The sequence below is a fragment of the Chiloscyllium punctatum genome, unplaced genomic scaffold (assembly GCF_047496795.1).
Source record: "Chiloscyllium punctatum isolate Juve2018m unplaced genomic scaffold, sChiPun1.3 scaffold_136, whole genome shotgun sequence".
Lineage (NCBI taxonomy): Eukaryota > Metazoa > Chordata > Chondrichthyes > Orectolobiformes > Hemiscylliidae > Chiloscyllium > Chiloscyllium punctatum.
Genome location: NW_027309870.1, coordinates 604,341 through 612,019, shown reverse-complemented (window position 1 = coordinate 612,019; position 7,679 = coordinate 604,341). Strand labels below are relative to the sequence as shown.

The following is a 7,679-nucleotide window of genomic DNA, read 5'->3' as shown; positions in this document are numbered from 1 at the left end:
AACACCTCCTGCTGTCTCGGGTTCTTCATTCCGTTGACTTCAAATTTCACAGAATTCAACTGACCTTGTTACATAGTCATTTCCTCATTTTTGTTCAGAAAAATGTGTGCACAGTGTGACAGTGGGAGTGCACTTGCCCCACAACCCAGGGGTCAGACCATAGTCTTGGAACCGGACTGTGTTGTTTCTCATTTCACCAACACCAGGGAGAAACATCTGCTGCTCTGCATAATTTACGAAATTCAATTATTCATAAGGTCCTAGCTTTTCGAGTATCTGTGACGAGGTGGCCGAGAGGTTAAGGCGATGGACTGCTAATCCATTGTGCTCTGCACCCGTGGGTTCGAATCCCACTCTCGTCGATGTCATTAACGGCTTTCAATGGTGCTGTTTTCAACTGTTGCATTAAAACTGGAGCTCCAACGGTCAGTTTATATGCTTTGTTGCTGTTACAAAATCGCAAGGAATAGTTTGTGCCGTTTGACGAAACTGCATTGAAATGGAGGTTGCTTTGGGATAATGAAACGAAACGCGGTTTTTTTTTTCATTACAAGCTGCTGTGAACGTTTTTTCGTATGAAAGACATCCAGGAAAATCAAATACCAAGAGCTGCGAAGTGCATGTTTATGCAAAGGGATTCTTAATGAATGTTTTGTCAGATGAAATCTGGAGGAGGTTGAGTAGAAGTAATTCATCCTGGTGAGAAGAGCACAGCGATACAGCACAAAATAATGGAGATATTTCAAAGGGGCAGGGTGTGGGTTTAGGGGCACAGAGAACTGGGTGTAAATGCACAGTGGAGAATTGCCGCTGTGGGTGCCGTGCATGCGCACGGAGAGACTTACACATTGGTCTCGCCCTCGCCCCTTGCTCTCGCCATTGATGAATGCTGGACATAAGGCACAGATAAACACAAGATGTGGGAAGCAAGCTCCTTCTCGTTATGCACACACTGGATGCTTCACATTGAACTATGAACAACTGGAGAAATCAGCATGTTACCTATAGGGAGTGAAACTAAAGTGTGGATCAATAACCGTAAGATTCATGCAACATAAACATGAAAAATGATTTAAAATATAGGGTGTAGGGTTGCTCACTGAGCTGTAACTTTGATATCCAGACGTTTCATTACTTGGCTAGGTAACATCATCATCAGTGGCGACCTCCAATTGAAGCAAAGCTGTTGTCTCCTGCTTTCTATTTATATTTTTCTCCTCGATGGGGTTCCTGGGGTTTGTGGTGATGTCATTTCCTGTTCGTTTTCTGAGGGGTTGATAGATGGCATCTAGATCTAAGTGTTTGTTTATGGCATTGTGGTTGACGTGCCAGGCCTCTAGGAATTCTCTGGCATATCTTTGCTTAGCCTGTTCCAGGATAGATGTGTTGTCCCAGTCGAAATAGTGATATTTTTAATCCGTATGTAGGACAACGAAGGAGAGAAGGTCGTGGCTTTTTGTGGCTAGCTGGTGTTCGTATATCCTGGTGGCTAACTTTCTTCCTGTTTGTCTTACATAGTGTTGGTGGCAGTCCTTGCATGGAACTTTGTAGATGACGTTGGTTTTGTCCTTGGGTTGTACTGGGTCTTTTAAGTTGGTTTTTGTTTGAGAGTGTTGGTGGGTTTGTGTACTACTAGGATTCCGAGGGGTCTGAATAGTCTGGCTGTAATTTCTGAAACTTCTTCGATGTATGTTAAGGTGGTTAGGGGTTCTGGCTGTGTTTGGTCTGCTTGTCGTGGTTTGTTCTTGAGGAATCTGCGAACTGCATTTTTGAGTATCTGTTCTTCTCGAATACGTTGAATTGGTGGTTCTCCTCTGTTTTCCGAAGTTCGTCTGTGCTGCAGTGTGTGGTGGCTCGTTGGAATAGTGTTCTGATACAGCTTCGTTTGTGTGTGTTGGGATGGTTGCTGGTGTAGTTAAGTATTTGGTCAGTGTTTGTTGGTTTTCTGTATACATAGGTTTGTAGTTCTCCGTTGTCCTTTCTTTCTACTGTGACGTTCAGGAATGCGAGTTTGTTGTCGGTTTCTTCCTCCTTGGTGAACTTTATGCCTGTGAAGGTGTTGTTGATGATGTCAAATGTCTCTTCTATCTTGTTTTGTTTTGTGATGACAAAGGTGTCATCTACGTAGCGGACCCAGATTTTTGGTTTGATTGTTGGTAGGGCTGTTTGTTCTAGACTTTGCATAACCGCCTCTGCTATGAATCCTGATAGCGGAGATCTCATGGGTGTGCTGTTGGTTTGTTTGTAGATATGTTGTTGAAAGTGAAGTGGGTGTTGAGGCACAGGTCCACTAGCTTCATGATGTTTTCGTTGGTAATGTGATTGATGGTTGTTGGTGCGTCTGTGATGGTCTCTTCTAAAAGTGTGGTAAATGTTTCCTTTGCCAGGTCGATGTTGATGAAGGTGACCAGTGCTGTTATGTCGAATGAGATCGTTGCTTCTTCTTCCTCTATTTTGGTGTTTTTGATGATTTTTCGGAACTCCTGGGTGGAGTGGATGGAGTGCTGTGACTCTTCTATGAGGCATTCAGTCTTGCGTGTAGTCCTTTGGCCCGTATGTAAGTTGGTGTTCCGGGTAATGAGACTGTGGGTCTGAGGGGGGCCTCCTGGTTTATGGATTCTTGGTAGTCCGATTCGACTTGGGAAACACCTTGATCCTGGGACAGTCTAAGCAAAGACATGCCAGAAAATTCCCAAAGGCCTGGCACTCCAACCACAACGCCATAAACAAGCACATAGATCTACATGCCATCTGTCAACCCCGCAGAAAACAAACCGGAAATGACATCACCACAAACCGCAGGAACCCTATCCAGGAGAAAGATATAAATAGAAAGCAAGAGACAACAGCTTCCCTTCACATGGAGGTCGCCACTGATGGTGTTACCTAGCCAGGTAATGAAACGTCTGGATATCAAACCTACAGCTCAGCGAGCAAACCTACACCTTAAACCTCAACCTGAGTTACAAACCTTCACAATCCTTGCGATTTAAAGTGTCTATACGCATATTAGTAATAGACTTTTTGATATAATACCCGTCTGGTTGAAAGAAGAAGACACCACATTTCAAGATGGATGACAACGTTACCAATGTTGTTTTGAAATTGAAATCTTTTTGATCATTTTACGCAGTGAACAAGTTCATTTTAAATAATGCAAACTACATTCTCTCACCTGGAATAAAAGTGTGTTTTGAATACAAACATTGTTCTTGTTAACTCGCAGTTAATCAACATGAAAAATAGGATGTAATTTTTATTAAGCATACATCAATTAGCACCATTATCTTACTTCGGATGGACTGCAGTATGCACATGCGAAATAAGGTTTAAGAAAGAATGACTTTTGGAAATAATGATTTGGTGGTGACTAAAAATAATATTCGGTTCTCATGATGTGGTTATTCCACCATTGGTCCAGTGGTGGGGATGTTCAGTGGGCAGTATTTCTATGATGGTATAGAAGTATGTGAGCTGCCAGGGATGGGATCTCCCACTTCATTTGGAGCAGCGTCTTTTGACGTGGACCAGAGAGCGTTGTGACATCAGTCTGGGAGTTCCAACCACTCCTGGAGCAGCTTCAGTTGACATGGAGCAGCAGGGAGCATTGGAACATCCGAATGCAAGATCTAACCATATTTGGAGCAGCTTCAGTTGACATGGAGCAAAGAGCTTTGCGAGATCCGTCTGGGAGTTCCACTCTCACCTGGAGCAGCTTTTAATGACATGTAGCAGCAGGGAGCATTGGGACATCAGAGTGATACATCCAACCTCAACTAGACTGCTTCTATTGATATGGAGGAGGGAACATTGGGACATCAGACTGGGAGCTCCAACCTCACAAGGATCAGCGTTTAATGACATATAGCAGCTGGGAGCATTGGGACATCAGAGTGGTAGGTCTAGCCTGAGCTGCACCACTTCTACTAACATGGAGCAAGGAGCATTGGGACATCAGACTGGGAGCTCCAACCACACAAGGACCAGCTTTTAGTGACATGTAACAGCTGGGAGCATTGGGACATCAGAGTGGTAGGTCTAAACTCAACTGCACCACTGGTAATGACATGGAACAGGGAGCATTGGGACATCAAACTGGGAGGTCCAACTTCAAGTAAAGCAGCTTCTATTGACATGGAGCAGCAAGGAGCATTGCAACGTCATGTTGGGAGCTCCAACATCACCTGGAGAAGCTTGTATTTACATGGAAGAGGAGGGAGCATTGGGATATTAGGCTGGGGGAAAGGATATTCAACTATTTTAATCTAAAGTAAAATATGTTTCGACACCTCATATGTTAATTGATTTATGAAGAATCTTTCCCGGGAAAATAATTAATTCTTTAGATAGTAAAGACAAGTCCTGCAAATATTCAACTCAGGAAAACGCATTGGTACAGAGAGAAATGGGAGTGATGCTTCATGTCTTTGTCTTTTCATTTCTGGCCGACTCTGCGCTGGATTACATCATCGGAAGGACGTTTTCACTCATTTCCTGCAAATTCGGACAGGTCATTAACGATATCTAAATATAAAAATTAATGGGAATATGCGATGTTATGATTAGGCTGGAGTTTACCTCAAATTATGGTGAAAACGCATCAAAGTCAGTTGCAATTTCTAAGATCGGCAGTGACCTCATTGATTGGCTGATCAGATTGTGAATGCTCGTTGTTTTGAGGCCAAATTGAAGTGAATCATGATGGTGATTATCTTTGCTCTTTGTTCACCTTGTGACTGTTACTGTTATTGCTCATGTCCTTGTTAACACCAGAGCTCTGCAGCGTGTAAAATCTCGGCTGTGCATCTGGCCATTGGTGCAACCATTCGAAGAGCTGGCTCCGGATCAGGCAGTTGTAAGTTCGACTTTTACTTTGCACAAGCGCATTGTGGAGATTCATCACAAATCCAACCTAATCACTTTTGTTATGCTGTTGTGGATAATATTTGAAATTTTCATCTCCACGAATGACAGTTCTTTCACTGTCTTCGATCAGTTAAACATTACCAAGAGCTATCAGAGTAAAAATCACACAGCACCAGATTGTATCGAACAGAGTTATATGGAAGCACCAGTGTTCCATGCACTGCTTCGTCATCAGGTGTTTGTCAACTGTTGGAATCTAAAATGGCTTTGTGTGATTATTAAATGTATCCACCCCAGTCCAACACCAACACCTCCAAGTCATGGGTACCGTCGACACCACGAACGGATCGGTTAAAGTCCAAATGATCTTCCAAAACTTCGCGCATATTGACACACACACCAAGTTTCTGCAGAAAAACACCACTTGATGAAGGAGCGGCTCTCCTAAAGCTAGTGCTTCCAAATAAACCTGCTGGACTCTGCCCTGATATTGTGTAATTTTTAACTTTGTCTACTCAACTCAAACACTGGCACTTCCATATCATAGACAACACCAGTCATGTCCCACTGTTGTCAGAGAAGGCAATCCTGGAATATCCCAATACATTGCTCATGGGTACGTTTCGTTTTCAGAAACCAAAGCACTTAGTCGCTGCAGCTCCGATGGATGAAAAGCACAGAAAAGAAATAGCTGAGACTCAGTTTTGACATTATTTTGAAATTCTTTGGAAAGTGGAATCAGAGGAGAATGAAGGATTAACTGTCTGACTATGCAGAGAGACGGAAGGCACTTTTCCCTTCTTTGATGAGCTGGGGTATTGACTGATCTAAGGCATGGAACAGATTCCTGGTAGAGCTGCGCTCTCTGCATCAGGAACAAGAAGTCCTGATTTCCTGAACGGTCATGAAACCCAGGGCACTCAGTTAAAGCGCTGAATACTAACCACTAGACCACCAGGGATGAGGGCAGAAGCAGTTGCACCGTTTCTTCATAACTCAGTTTTTGGAATTATGTCACTGCAGATATGTTTCCCCTCAAAAACGATTGAATTATCGAGTGTTTACAGCACAGAAATGGGTCCCTTCATCTCATTTCCCAGCACTTGGTCTGTAACCTTGTAAACTCTGACGTTTCACCTGAATACTAATGTCTCTGGTACGTTTTAATCTCGTAAAACGCAATAAGTGGGATTAAAGATTGAGATGGGAACTGGACCCCATTTTTACCCATAGACTGAAGCACGCACATTTCCCCAAGTGTGACACAGGCCTCGGGAGAAAACAAGGAGAAAGTAAGATTTCATCGACTGGTCTGATGTTGTCCCGTTTCAGAGATCAACACCAATGTCTGGTTACAGCAAAGAAAGGAAGCATTCAGCCCCTCCCGTCCCAGTGTTCTTTGCCCATTGTTTCCCCATTACTCTGTAGTTTATACTGCCTCACCTCGTTCTTGCTGCCAAACTTGATCACTGCTCACGCCCGCTATTTCCTGTCCTGCCAAACGGTTTGCCTCAAGTTCTTGGAATGAAAAACAGGAATCGCCTATTTCAAGCACTTTTCTAGTTTACAAGGACAGTTTTATCACCACTGAGCAAGCACATTGCCAGCTCAGAGAGAAGGTCTCATCCTTTAGAAACTGAAAGGCAAAGATGATTGGATAGCCTCAGTATTGTAAACCAACCAACAAGACCGGAATTGGGCCGAGGGGATCACGCACAGTAGGATGGGAGAATAGAATGGCGAATTTCTTGGTGTCCAGGGTGATTTTAACAGAAATCATCCCTGTTAGTATAGTGATGAGGATTCAGTGATTTCACTGTCATGGCTTGTTAAAGGTTAACGTTTACAGTAATCAACATGAAATACTACCTGATATTTTGAAGCAGAATGATGTTGTGCATCAGAAGGAATCGTTTCCCTGCATGACCTAATAAGAGAGCTCAGAAGAGCCAGGAGGAGACATGAGAGCCAGGAGGATACATTAGAAGTTGTTGGCGGATAGGATCAGGGTTAACCCGAAGGCTTTCCATTGGTATGTCAGGAAGAAAAGAATGACGAGAGTTATATTAGGGCCAATCAAGAATAATAGTGGAAAGTTGTGTGTGGAGTCAGAGGAGACATGGGAAACACTAAATAAATATTTTTCCACAGTGTTCACTATATAAAATGAAAATGTTGGCGAGGAAGATACAGAGATACTTGCATCTCGACTCGAAGAGATTGAGGTTCACAGGGAAGAGGTATTAGAAATACTGTAGAGTGTGAAAATAGACAAGTCCTCTGGGCCAGATGGGATCTATCCTAGAATCCTCTGTGAAGCAAATGAAGAGATTGCCGAGCCTGTGCCATTGATCTAGAAACCATCATTATCTACAGGAATAGTACCTGAGGACTGGAGGATTGCAAATGTGGTTCCCTTGTTCAAGAAGGGTAGTAGAGACAACCCTGGTAATTACAGACCAGTGAGTCTCACTTCAGTTGTTGGTAAAGTGTTGGAAAAGATTATAAGAGATAGGATTTATAATCATCTAGAAAAGAATATTCTGGTCAGGGACAGTCAGCATGGTTTTGTAAAGAGTCGGTCATGCCGAACGAATCTTATGAGTTTTTTGACAAAGTGACCAAACAGGTAGATGTGAGTAAGCAGGTTGATGTTGTGTATATGGATTTCAGCAAGGTGTTCGATAAGGTTCCCACAGTAGGCTATTATACAAAATGTGGAGGAACGGGATTGTGGGAGACAGAGCAGTTTGAATCAGTAATTGGCTCGCTCAAAGAAAACAGAGTGTTGCAGTTGATGCAACATGTTCATC

At 43.1% G+C, this 7,679-nt stretch overlaps 1 non-coding gene across 1 annotated transcript; it reads left to right on the top strand.

The window, feature by feature from the left end:
- The first annotated feature begins 280 nt into the window (after nucleotides 1-280).
- On the top strand, nucleotides 281-362 carry trnas-gcu (transfer RNA serine (anticodon GCU)). Its single transcript has one exon. It is a non-coding gene; the product is annotated as a tRNA-Ser (tRNA).
- The last annotated feature ends 7,317 nt before the right edge of the window (nucleotides 363-7,679 follow it).